The sequence below is a fragment of the Centruroides vittatus genome, unplaced genomic scaffold (assembly GCF_030686945.1).
Source record: "Centruroides vittatus isolate TY-2023 unplaced genomic scaffold, ASM3068694v2 contig_178, whole genome shotgun sequence".
Classification (NCBI taxonomy): Eukaryota; Metazoa; Arthropoda; class Arachnida; order Scorpiones; family Buthidae; genus Centruroides; species Centruroides vittatus.
In genome coordinates this window covers 82,819-97,035 of record NW_027121089.1, presented here as the reverse complement: position 1 = coordinate 97,035, position 14,217 = coordinate 82,819, and the positions used below count along the sequence as shown (strand labels likewise).

Below are 14,217 nucleotides of genomic sequence, written 5' to 3'. Positions count from 1 at the left end.
AGACAAAATAAAAAGTACGAAAAGCAGCACGATAATTTACAAACAGTTTATAACTGCACAAACAGCATAATTTACATGGACCGATTGTCAGTGTTAGAGGTTGTTTGACTAAAATCGATAGCACAGATAATTTCACCTTGATCTTTACTGCTTTTCTATGTTAGGCATAATTCTACGCATGTGAGAAGAAGACTGCAACATACACAAATGGCTGAAAGATTAAGACAAATACATAACAGGGAGCTGTGCAACTCGTACTTGCAAGTGGCACAATATATAGCGTTTACGCACTGAGAATGTATTGTTGTGTACGAGGATATAATACTACATTGTGCCAACATAGTGATGAATTTACGCCAGTTGTCACAACAAGAAATGGATAAAATTGTGTCAACCTACTATGCATTTATTTCTAAAATAGCGAACTGACATGATGTGTACCACTTGGAAGTGCGTTACTTCTGCGTGAAATATGCTCTAGGTAAGAAAGCTTTTCGCTAAAGTAATGGTGTGTTATTTTGCGAGGGAATTGTGATAGTCTTTTATACCTTCACGTGTAACTCATACTTATAGCTTATACGATATTTATATCTTCGAGAGTTAGCAAGTGGCTGTATAACTTGATACTAGGAGCAACTGCAGCATGTTTGCAACCAAGATTACAGCTCAGCAGCTGATTCACATTTAGCCGTGAGACAACGACTTAAACAGTTGTTCGATAATCATTAATTAAAAATAAAATCTTGTTTCATAACCATTAGTTTTTATTCGACTTTGATAACTCATTCCTGCAGGTTTACCGAAACACAGTGAAGGTGCTCTTCAGGATCACTCGGGGCAGCTATTTTTCTGTCGTACATTTCAAGCCTGCGTTGTGTTCATATGCGAAGTAGGAAATTTGAGATCGAAGATGCCAGATATGCTATGTGACATATACATTGAATGTTTCAATCGTTTACGTCGTTGTCTGCTGCTGGTGGCAGTCTTTTTACACATGTAGTACGGCAAAACTAAGGTTGACCGTTTGTCTATTTACTTATGCAATGCTTTTATATTTTAGGATCAAGCTTTTTGTACGTAATAATAAATATTATAACAATTCTCTTACGTCGCCTTTGCGCTCGACAGAGATATATAATTCTACGTTTTACTGTGAAATTGCAGTTCGATTTACTCGTGTGTTTTTATTGAATAACTAATTTCACTTTAAATGTTGTTCTAAAAGCAATCAACCACACGCTTATATTCTTCTAATGCTGGAACGATATTGTTTTCTTTTGGAGTAATACAGTAGAGCATCGGTTATCTGACTAAATTGGAGACTGAGGTTGGTCGAATAACTAAAAAAACGGATAATCGAAAAGTATGAAAAAATACATTAGTACAGTGTATTAGTATATTAGTATTTCCCATGTAATAAGCATATCAGTGTGTCGCTATTAACCTGCTTCGCGTTGAATTTTCATCGATGATAAGCCTAACAAAATCTTTTATAAATAATAATCATCGTTAAATTATTTCTTTATTTTGCACAAAATAAATACAAAAATAACGAAAAAATAGAAAATTAAGCCTGGTTTGAATACTGGCCTTCCTTTAATGGTCGAGCCTGTGTTTCCAGCTAAACCACGCAAAAATTTAACAGAAATAATATTTAAGTAGCTAAAACATAACCAAATATTGTAGCGCCACATCACTAGCGGACATTTGAATTTGCCGACTAGAACGCGTTCGGTTCACCGATGTAACAATTGACCGGAGGTCGGATAACCGATGCTCTACTGTATTTAAAAAATCACCTATTACCCAATGTTTTTAAATTTAGTTCAAGAAGTTGCTAAAATAAAAAGTTGGAAAACGATTGAGCAAAACGGATTCATTTACGTGTGGCATCATGCAGAAGGACAACCTTTTCTGTGGAAACTTCCAGTAATACAAGAAATAGAAAATGGACGAATGCTGTATAAAGGTCGTAGTGAACAAATTGTAAACTGCCATATTCAGGTATTTATAAGTTTGTCGATATACTATAACCTTGCCAAATGAATAAATGTATCGTTTACGTTTTTATTTAAATACTGTAGGAAATTATTGAAAATCCAGCAGATTTTACTCATTTCGATTGTGTTCACAAATTTGGGATATCGTCCAAAATTATTCTTCATCCCGAAAATTGGTGGAAATTCGTTCAGACTATAATGAATATCTCCTCCTTTTCAGTATGTGACAAAAAATTGTACTGTTACGAATGGGAAGGCATTTGCACTTTTAAATTGTTCGGGATACCTGTACCACAGTTACCGTTTCAAGTTTAACAGGTAATTTATTAATACTATAATATACGTGTTGACTCATACACTACGGCACAGAATATTCGTGAAAATTTCACAAATAAATATTTTCGTTTATTTTTACGAGTTTGCCGTAAATGATCTGTAGATTCTACAAATCGAAATTAATAATGCAAAATGACACTTCGAATTATATATTTTTTGTTATTCGATTTTTATTCCATTGTATTTTTCATAGTAGTTTTTATGTATATAACACAGCAACAGATTTTAAAGTAAAAGACAAAGACAGAATAAAAAGAGCAAAAATATTATTGAAATGTTTAAGACGAATAGACTCATCATCAAAACAGTCTGTTAAGACTGTTATATACCGTCAAAATGTAATTAATCACTTTTGATGATATTAAAATTTTACTAACAATGTACACAAAGAAATATTTTTGTTTATATATTCTCTACTTGAACCTCGTTTACCGCTAGAACCTATTATACGTGTACAGTTTCTGATTAGAAAGTCCATGTATTATGATTTATTAAAACACTAAATCGAAGTACATAATATATACATAAGCTTGTAAAAGACTAAAATAATGGAGGTAGAAAAAACAAATTACAAAGATATTGTCTTAAATTCAAATAATCAAGCTTAATACTCACCTGCAAAAACAGATGACAAAATCTGTCGGTGGAAGCGATAAGATAAAACTTGTTATTCTGTCTTATTTCCGAATTGCGTGTACAAATGTAAGGATATTTCAGTGCCATTGAAGCGCCTGCCATCTAACCAGCCGTAAATATAAGCATCTACTGCATTACGTGAGCCATGGGCCAGTAGTCGAATATAGTGTCGACCGAGATATCAATTAAACTTTCCAAATTTGTGTATGATCTTAACGCAATGACGCAAATGTTTGAGCACGGCCAAATTCTGATTCTAGTCCAATGTTCTATACAATTTTATGTAGCGTAAATGATGTTATATAAAATTATTTGCATTTTTTTCAATCTGTAAAATTCTGTACTTTTCAACTTTGGTAGTGCATTCTGGAACCAATATAATTATTGTAGCAATAATTAAGATAAGTTTAATTAATGAAATTAATGAAATAACGGAATGGGAATATTAGTGTAAATATCTTCTTAGGAGCTACGCTAATGCATGTATTAGTGCTAATAAGTAAAATAACTTACTATAAATTTTAAATACGTGTAAAAATAATTAATTTTTTTGTAAAATTATTAGTTGTGTGTTATTATCAAATGTATTCAATTTTTCAGATTGGTCCAGCAATAAATCGTGTAGATTTCAAAGGTATATATGGAAATGTAACGAGTGTATTTGCCTATATACCGGAAGGACCGTTTCGACAAAGAATAATACAACATTATTACTTTCCTACTCGATTTGCAGCCATACTTAATTATATCTTCTTTTTTATGGCACATTTTGTGGTGAGATTGTGTTATTCTAATTACAGAAATCTCAAAATATACATGGAATAGTTGTATTATTTATTAGAAATATTTATTTTTATAGATTGAGCGGGACGTTCGTATATGGAATTACAAAATATATTTAAAGAATCCAGTTTACATGTCAGAAGATAAGACAATTGCGAAATTTAGGAAATGGTACTCTCAGTTTTACAGCGAAAACAGCCCGAATCTTGAAGACCAAAACCTTAATTGGTGATTAGAAGTAATCTTATAGTTTATAAATCTTTCGACTGAAATTACATATATTTGTTAAACTTCGGTTTTTATAATTGATTTCGAGTTGTAGTTCGCGTTATTCATGCATTACCTTAAAATTACTATAACAACGTTAGTTATTACGTGTAAAATCTACTATATATTTTGTATTTTAATATATAAATTTTTGTTTAAACTAGAAAATTTAGAATAAAGATAATTGTGTGTTTCGTTTATTGTTGCTATTGTTTACATATTTTAAACCATTTTGTTAATCATTATCAGAAACCATCTGAAAATGAAATGAATGAACAAATATTTTAGTTTTTATTTAGCTTAAAAGTGAAATTGGTATACTATAAAAAACGCCACTAAAGTGCAAAATAAGGATAGAAATCACATTTTAAAAATTTAATATACTAATGAACAGTGAAAACAATAAAAGAAATCGAATAACTAAAGTGCACCTGTCCACAGAAATTTGTCTATAGGTATTATCTGCTTCTAAGAATATATTCATATACGTTTGTTTTAAAACCGATTGTAACAAATTATATGTTCATGGCAAACACTTTTTATCAACAGAGTCAAACTTCAAGTTAATAGAAAATCAATTATGACTTTTAGCGGGCTTTTTGTATATTGTTTATATTGTAGCAATATAGATAAGGAGATAAATATCAGAAAAAAATACATTTTTATTGCTTTATTATCGATATGTATAGTAGTTTCGCTGAAATAAAATTTGTGCTTAGGATATTTCAAGTGTTTCTGTAAAAGGCTAATGGATACTCACTTACTAACATAAACAGAAAATTCTCTTGATAATTTATTGATTTGAGAAATAGGAATTTTAAAAAATCATTTATATATTCACTACAATATAATTCACAAAATGTAATATAATAATAGTTAATCAACTAATTAAAAAGATGTGAGAAACTGCTTTGTTTTAATGAAAACTTCTCGACTCAACCAAATACACATATATCCTTTTAAATTTTTTTAACGTGTTAAAAGAAAAGTTTATTGTAGACTTAATACTTTAAAACGATTAATAAAAAAGTCAGCGTTTTAAAATCACTTTTCGAATTTGAATTGCGTACAAAAGAGATGTAAAAACACATGTTTACACGCTTCGTAATATTCATGATTAATTATGTATAACAGTAAATGATGACAAAATATTATTTTTTTCTGATTTTCATGTTCTTCATCTTGATTTAGTGATATAGGCGATCAATTATTTTTCAATTTTATTCTATTTGTCTATGGGATACATATATGTTCGAAGAAGAAGATTTAACTAATATTGAGCTCTCGCAGCTCAGTAATTAATTAACATCGATGTTTTTTGGTACAAAAAACTGCTGTCTACTTAAAGCTACCTTTTTTAAACGTGTGAAGATCACTTCCTACCCCCCTGATCTTTCAAAAACGGTTAAAAATAATATATTTTATTATTGTAATATTTCTAAAATTTTCACCAAAATTTTTGTGGTGATATGAACGGATGTTCTTCTTCGAAAGAAGTTTTTTCAACCAGCGTCGTAACTAGCCATTTATGCGTCCAGTGCGGGCTTATGTAACTACGCCCTTGAAAAATGCTATAATCCTACTCGGCTGTGACAATAAAATGACAATGTCTATAAATATAAATCTGAAAACGAAATTTTTATCTATAGGTACATACCTTGTAGAACTTAAATTATACTTAGTAAAAAAAAACCTTCATTTGAAAGTATTTGCCAAAACTCACAATAATACAATACAATAAATGACACCAGACAATAGTTAGTAGAGATAGTAAAGACCCAAGGCTAAGGCAAACCATAAATGCAAAGAAAGTAAAAGCAACTACCTAGATACTTATAGGTTTTCTTTTCGCGCTTTCCTCATTGCAAAGTGTTTGATGACATTGTCATATGAGAGAAGCCGTGCTGTGTAGCGTTCAATCGACAAAATTGTTAGCCCAGACAATCTTTCTTGGCCCATCGTCGAGCGCAGGTAGGTCTTTATCAATTTCAGCTTACTCATTTAGTAAGCTGCAAAATAGATCGCAGGAAGCTACATCACTGGCATCGTTAAAAAATCTTTATCACGACTACTAAGTTGGTAATCATTTATTTTAAATCCAGTTCTACTATAGCTTTAAGAAGACCCACACTTCACTGACATTCACATTTATTAAATAATGCAATCGCTTCAACTTGACTCTTCAAAGTTTTTAATTCGGCCCAAAATTCTGTGGCATTTATATCTGTAGAATATTTGATACTCAAGTCAGCAGCACGTCTTTTTAGGTCTTTAATTAAATATGTAGTTATGCCTTGTACCGTCAAAAAATTGAAAAAGTGGTGAATGTTGCGTAGTTTTTCGAATTACCATTTGAATTCAGAAATTATTCTATCTATTCATTCATTTATCCGAATTTTAAAACTTTGTTGTTGGGTAATCTTGTAGCCAGTGTCAATCTTTCGCTTATATCGTGTCTTTTTATTCGCTTTTGTCGCTTCTCAGAAAAATTGTCTTCAATGTCACATTCTTTACAAACTTTTTTGTTTTTTCGAAAATATTGTTTACAGTCTCGCGAATATTATGAAGCTGCCTTTTTAACCCTCGGGGTGCCTGGTAAAGAAATTTACGCCGAGCACCTGGTGGGGTCCCACAGACCCCAAAATAAAACACTACAGTATATGGCTTGTAAAGATAATTTCAGTGTTATGTATAAATATATATATATATATATATATATATATATATATTGATTTACGTGAAATATATATATAATATTTCACGTAAATCAATGATTGTTTTATTCTAAATATGTCTTAATAAACCTATTGTATGTATGTATGTATATATATATATACATACAATAGGTTTATTAAGACATATTTAGAATAAAACAATCATTGATTTACGTGAAATATTTATTTACACGACCACATAATAAAAAACATCAACTTTTTTTGTCGTAACAAAAATATTAACTTTGTTTCTCTAGAAATCATGATGTAATCTCATTATAATTTAAGTATTTTAGTTTCATGTTAATGGCATATAATATAATTATCTGTTAAAGCACAAAATTCTTCAGTTAAGCTTCTTCAGTTAAAATTTGAAATTGAGAATTCAGGCATTTTTCCCATAGGAATTTCGCATGTGTCATGCAAATAAATCTGAATTATTTTTTACAGACGCTCAGTAGCTGCTTAAACGTTTATCTACTGACAACGTAAACGTGTTGTAAATCAAGCAAACACAAAAAATACGAATTTTACACAAAAAATATTACTTACATTTTTGCAACGTGTAGCGCCTGGTGGGGTCTGTGAGGCCTGGTACTTATTCGACCAGGTCTTGTCCACAGAATATCGCGCGATGAACTAACACTTTTGTGGGGATCGCAAGCGCATGAAGAGAACTGAAGCTACTAATATCCTTAAGTCGCTAACGCAAATATTAAAATAGTTATGAACTTTTGAAAATGAGTTGGGCCTCTCAGACTTCACCAGGCACCCCGAGGGTTAATTTCTTGATTAATTCAGAGGCTTTGTCGATAGTAATGGTTTTTGACTGTAGAGCTATATTCACGTTGTCAGCAGATTCTTAAACTTGATCCCATATTTGCAGGATACATATGAATTTGTAGTTAATTAGGTCCATTATGCTTTTAGCTGTAACGATTGTTTTCGCATTACAATCGTTAGTAGTTAGAACGTCTAGCACACACCAGATTTGGGAAATTTGCAAGTTTAAAGCTTTGACGTTTTTAGGTTTAGAGGACCATCTAGTGTCGGTGGGTTTTTCAAAAAAAACATTTTAATGTTTAATTAAAGTCTTTCCCATCTGACTGTAGAACTCGAAAAACACACGAATGTTTTCTGGATTACTCCAAAAAAAGTGATCATATCGGGTGTCACTCTAGCTGCGTATAAACCAGATAAATTGAAAGAAGCCACTGAACATGGCACGTAATCAGCATGGTCATTAATTTGTTTTATTTTGGCTTGGAAACTGTTATATTTATCGGCCATATTACTACCATTGTCGTTGCGTTGGCCACTAAGATCTTGAATGTTCAATCAGTCAACTTCTAATTTCTCTAAAATTTCTTTGGATAAACCCTCTCCTGTTTTTTCATGAGACTTGATGAAATCTATGAAACGTTCTTCGATTGTAACCTTTTGCTCGGAGATTTTTACGAATCTCAATATTTGTGACATCTGTTGTTGATGCTCCAGGAAAACTCCAAATCCTGATTTTTTTAATATGCTCATGAAAACCTCTGAGAGGTAACTTATTTTCTGCGCAGAACAAAAGTGTGCTAGTACACACTTTTAAAATATGTCCCCACTTTTTTGTTTCTCGCTCAATAGTTTTTTGTAAAAATGCATCAATTGTGGTCTTACTTTTAATTGCTGTTCAAGCATTTTCCCCTTAATAAAATTTTTTGTATGAAATGTAGAGTTTTCATGCTGAGATATACATGGACTTAAATGACACCAATCATTAAATCCTTTTTGTGCAACAGCAACTGCTGGCCTTATTTGGGTAGTAGAAAAATAACCGAAAAGTATACATGGAAAACAAAATATTGCTTCTCTTTTTTACTGTACATCAACAATCGCCTGGGAATCATCTCGCCATTGCTCATCTTTTCTGTAAACCAATGCATATGAAATTTTCGTTTTGTGTCTTCATTTGAAAAAGCGTTTTTACTACTTTATCTTGACCAGGTCCTTTCTTGACAAAGAAACAACGAATGGGGTCAGTTCAGAGTAACCATGAAACAAGATCGTTTGTGTCTAATTGGGGCTTATTACTTGCACTGTTTCTACAATTCGAATTTCAGAACTTTGACTAACAATGAACAAGACCAAGTCTCGCTGGATTGAGCTGACTGGGGTGTCTTTATTTTTTTTTCTTTAAATTGTTTTCAGACTTAAAGATACTAGGGGGTATCACAATGTCATTAGGTACATCATCTTCCTGTCTATTTTCTGCCTGTGTGACTATCCACTTTTATAACGAATTTTTCAATTTTTTGGCTTTAATTTCCCTCACGCGCTTTTTTTTAGAAATTTTGATCCGGATGAACATTTTTGTGACATGCCGATTGTTATGACGTGCGTGCTTCGTTCACGATAGCCGGCAGGTAATATTTCTGAAAGAAGAAATCACGAATCAGGTCTAGTCTAGTATGTATAGGTTACGTACTTGTATGCCGAACATGAGGATAGAAATGGTCACCATAAAAATGCCATCTAAAAATAAATATATTTAAAAAGGTATCTAATTCAACGTTTGAAATAATAACTAATAACATTTACAAGATAGTATTATTTAATAATATTATAAAATTTTTCCAGTACAACTTATAAATACAATTGGTCACGATTTTTCTTTTAATTAAATTTTAACAATATAAAGACCATAAAGTAATGACTAGACAAAAACCTTCGAGTGCTCCTGATATTAACAATACGACAATGAAAAATGAAAATTTGCCCAGTGTTTTAAATCAACTGTCACTGCATTGTGCCTATGCAATAGAAAAAACGGAAAAAAATACGACAATGATCAAAATGAACGTGGCTGACAGCGTAAACTATTTGTAAATGTGAGGACCGGGTTTTACTCGGCCCAAAATTTTTTTTTGTTGTTCAAATCCCCTCGTGGGAAATTGTAGAAAAGGTCGAAATTCAAAGGATGTGCAGCCTTCTGCCGTTGGAAAGCACTTCTTTTCTCTCAGGAACCAAACTTTCAGTCACGGAAATCGAATCATCAGCGATTCACAAACTATCGCGATTGGTGATGGAAGATAACGTGACCTTTAGTATATAAGGGGGTAAAAGGCTGATAACGGGGTCGCTGAAGGTCCGGATAAGACGCACGTCCCGTCGGATCCGAATCGAGAATCGAGGGCCGAAGCCCGAGGACCTCGAAGCCCGCCGACGACGAGCCGCCATGACCAGAGAACCGAGACGATTATTCCTACGATTACAGCCGATACATCCTAGGAAGAGGTATGTCCCCGAAATTTGTAAACTCTCTCTCTCCCCTGCTGTTAGGAACTGGACACGTTAGATTTTCTGTATTTTGTTTATCTGTCTAAATAAATCGTTATTTGTTTTCGTCATGGTTTCGTTATTTCGAATATCGCTTTTAACTTATCGACGAACCCCCACGCTTCCTCCACTCGACCTGACAAATAAATACCTAATCCCCACAAGTCGGGATATAATAAAATTTAGCCTTTGGTGACAGTGGGGTGAGTCTTGCCGGCCTGTTCTCCGAAAAAAAGGAGGTACGACTCCGTCCTACCTCCCGGCGTTCCCACAAATGTTATCTGACAATAATCTGCCTTTTTACCTCTAATTGCTGTAGAATATTAGGGGGTATATTTTTGGAAATACTAAAATATTTTGGCCCGCGGTTTGGAACAAAGCATTTATTAGTTGCCCTAGTTAACCTCTTAACAGTAGAACATTCAGATGTGGCGCTACAACTTAGTTGTGTAGAAGCGTAAGAAATTTTTCAGAATTTTTCCACGTGTTTTACTCGTTTCCGTTAGAGAAAATTTTTTTAAACAGTTACGTGTAATAAAGAAAAAATCTTTATTTATTGTCACATAATTCCTTTATACGTGAATTTTTTCGCAGCAATTTTTTGCTAAAAACTTTTTTCCAAATTTATATTAATTTTTTATGATTTCCCATCTGTTACGATTTTTTCAAAAGTTTTGAATTTATTTTCAATTTTATATACTTTTTTAAAGTTTCAGGCATTTAAGTTGTGCCGATTTTTTCCAAACTGCGAATCAAATTTAAGAAAATGTAATTGGCAGTTAACGAATTTCATCCACAACGGTAGATGACGTAAAGGTTGTTATGTTTACAACTACGACGAATGGCGGCCTTTCCCCCCCAGACTGAGATGTGGGTGAAGGTCGTCTAGTGTTCTACTTTCTGTAGAAGTGACGTGATCATTGTAAATAAAAGAAAATTTCAGTATATCTTTTATTTAAGACAGTAGTTATGATAAAATAACTGAAATTTCTTATCCTTAAAAATAAACTTTACATCAAAAAATTTCATACTGTATTACTGTAGTTGCAATTGTTAAATTTGTTTATTTTGTGACGTTTTGTATCGTTTTCATTCATTATTTCATTTCTTTTTTGCTGTCTGATTGGCTTGAGCATTGAAATTCTTCAATAACTGCCCAATTTCAATTATCGTTTTTAAATAGGATGTATTTTAATGTAGCTTATATACTTTTTATTTTTCAGTTGTGAGTATGTACAGAACACTACAGGTTGTACTGATCATGTTTACACATTAAGAAGCAATAATAATAGTATTTTATTAGCATATGTCTGGAGTATATGTTGAAAATTTAAAATATATCCTTTGATAATGACATCAGAAAAATATACAGTCAAACCTTTAATAACAGACACCATCCAATAACAGTCACGCCGAAACGGTGGCCATTTTTTCAGAATCTGGGAGTAACAGCCAATTTATTGTTTTTGTCAGCAGCCTTTTTTAGTTTTGAGTGTATTCACAATTCAATTTTTAGTAGATTTAATTAGATATACAGTACACATTTCTGTTTAGCGTAAAAATACTTGCAACAAACAACAACTAACCCGTTATACATAAAGTAAGACACCAACGAATGCCTAATTATTGAGCTAGAAACGGCTATAGCAATATTAATAATTTCAAGGTAATTTGGTGCTAGAGTTAGGCTCCATCTGCTAAATTCAATAATTAGAATTTCAATTAAATAATTTTAAATAAATTTAGGCTCAACTGAAAGAAAAGAATTGGCCCGAAGCGGAACTCGAACCCGAAACTTCTGCTCACCGTGCAGATGCTTTGCCAATTACGCTACCTGGATCTCTGCTTCGATCTACCCTTCCAGTATATATAAGCTTACGTCACGTAAGCTTATATATGTTATGGACAAAGTGATTAATACGGGCATTATGAATAATGACCAACAAAATCGGGCATTGTAATAAATTTCAATAATTTATTAAATTGACCGGTCATTATGAATACTACTACCACCTAGTCGGGCAAAGTGATAATAGTACGTTGAGGAGTGATCATCCGACATACGCTAGCCAATCAAAACGTGCATCTTAGTTGCGCATGCGTATTGGATTTAGTACCGAATTTTAAATTTATGTGACCAGTAGTTAATTTTTTTTCTTTGACAAAAGTAACGATCATGGAGGAATCATTAAGTGACATGAACAAACGATTAAACGAGTTAATAGCAGAAAAAGGTAAAAACAATTAAATTTTTACAAAATCAGCGTATTTGTTAATGATAGAAAAAGTGAGTCAAAAATGGAAGTTACCTCTAACTTACCGGAAAAATATCAGTTAATAGTACTTTGAAATAATTCACAAAAAATAAATATTTCTAAATGAAATAAGTTGAGTTTGTTTTAATCAAATTTAAAATTCGGTACTAAACACGATGCACACACGCGACTGAGTGCAGATTTGCTATCGTATGTCGGATGATCACTCCTCAACGTACTATTATTACTTTGCCTGACTAAGTGGTTGCAATATTCATAATGACCGATCAATTTGATAAATGAATCAATATTTATCACATTTCGCGCCCTTTTTGGTCATTATTCATAATGCCCAATTAATCACGTTGTCCATAACATATATATTCTTTTCTTCCAGTTGGGCCTGAATTTATTTACAATTATTTAATTAAAATTCAAATTTTTGAATTTAGCAGGAGATGGCGCCAAAGCCTAACTCTAGCATCAAATTATCTTAAAATCATTAATATTGCTATAGCCGTTTCTAACCCGATAATTTAGCATTGGTTGGTGTAATACCTGCAACTATTTTTACATCTAATCTTGATACTAATGCTAACAAATAATAACGGTTATTATGGATTGTTATAATACTTATTAAAGATAATGTAATTTGAAATGGGCTTAAGTCTAATTACACACTATTGTATTATAATTATTCCGATATTCGGTTGAATGATGCATGGAATAAAATAATGTGAAAAATGGCATACTGCTGTATGCTTACTGCATGTCTAAGTATATGTAAGCAGTTTGAAGATTATATTCCTTGCTACAGAGATATGAAAATAACCATCAAGGATTATCATTACATAAATATTATGAAATCATTATATTTTGATGTAATGATTATATAGAACCTGAAATAATGGTGACTTTTTTATGAAAGTTTTCAGCATGTTATCTATTGCCGGAAATAGAGTCAATAACATAAGTTTGTCCACTACAAAACAAAATTCTTTATTAGTTTCAGATATTATTTTCCATAAAATAATCTAATTCACCCCTTTAGCTTCTACGACTGTTCATTAGAAATTTGTATGTAAAGAAATAAAACACTTGACTGTGAATATCTTAATCTGTCTGTTATCAGATTTTCTAAATTCTAGTGTTTAAAACAGTAGAATATAAAAATAAGTTAATGAAAATATGAAAATACTTACACAAATACATCATTATGTAAATTCAGACATGTGTTTAAAGATTACTCATGAGTATTATGGTTTCGGTTTGCATACCTTTCCTGTAATTTTTTTAATCCACTTCACTAGAATTTCTGTAAGGAATACTGCACAGACGATCAAATATCCTGTACCCAGTAAATACAGTGGGCCCATAATGTCATCCAATTCCAGAAGCTCTTCATTATTACTCTCAATTGTATAATCCATGTCAAAGAGATCGTTTCTTGTTTCTTCATCAAGAAGATTTCTGTGTATTTTTTCCGTTAATCCACTTTGTTGAATAAGATTTACCCTGTTAAGTGTAAATATTATTAATCTTTTGTGTGCCTAGATACTAAGCACATAATATATTATGAATATTTTACTTAATTATATATAAATGCTGCTGCAAGATCATTATAGATGTAAACAGAAAGTACGGAGAAAAAGTAACTGCAAGTCGTTGATATACTTTCCGGTTAAAGTTTACCTAGGGAACCCCAATGGCCGCGCTTCCGGCAATCTCGACAGCATGTGATATTAGAAATTCATTGTAGGTGGCGCAATTTTCAAATTACACTATCGTATGTAAATTTCTTTTTTTTTTGCATGGCAGTAAGACTCCTGTGTGTGTTATTTTGACTAGTTAAACATTTATGAAGAAAAAGTGTTACTTTCTGTTATTTTTAATAGTAAATAG

At 32.0% G+C, this 14,217-nt stretch overlaps 1 protein-coding gene and 1 long non-coding RNA gene across 2 annotated transcripts in view; both read left to right on the top strand.

Moving 5' to 3' along the window:
* The window catches only part of LOC136969390 (cholesterol 7-desaturase nvd-like), a 47,608-nt gene that overhangs the window by 5,736 nt on the left and 27,655 nt on the right, over positions 1 to 14,217 (top strand). The window lies entirely within an intron of this gene.
* On the top strand, positions 2,258 to 4,012 carry LOC136969408 (uncharacterized). Its single transcript, XR_010879819.1, has 3 exons — positions 2,258 to 2,318; positions 3,573 to 3,746; positions 3,832 to 4,012. It is a non-coding gene; the product is annotated as an uncharacterized lncRNA (long non-coding RNA).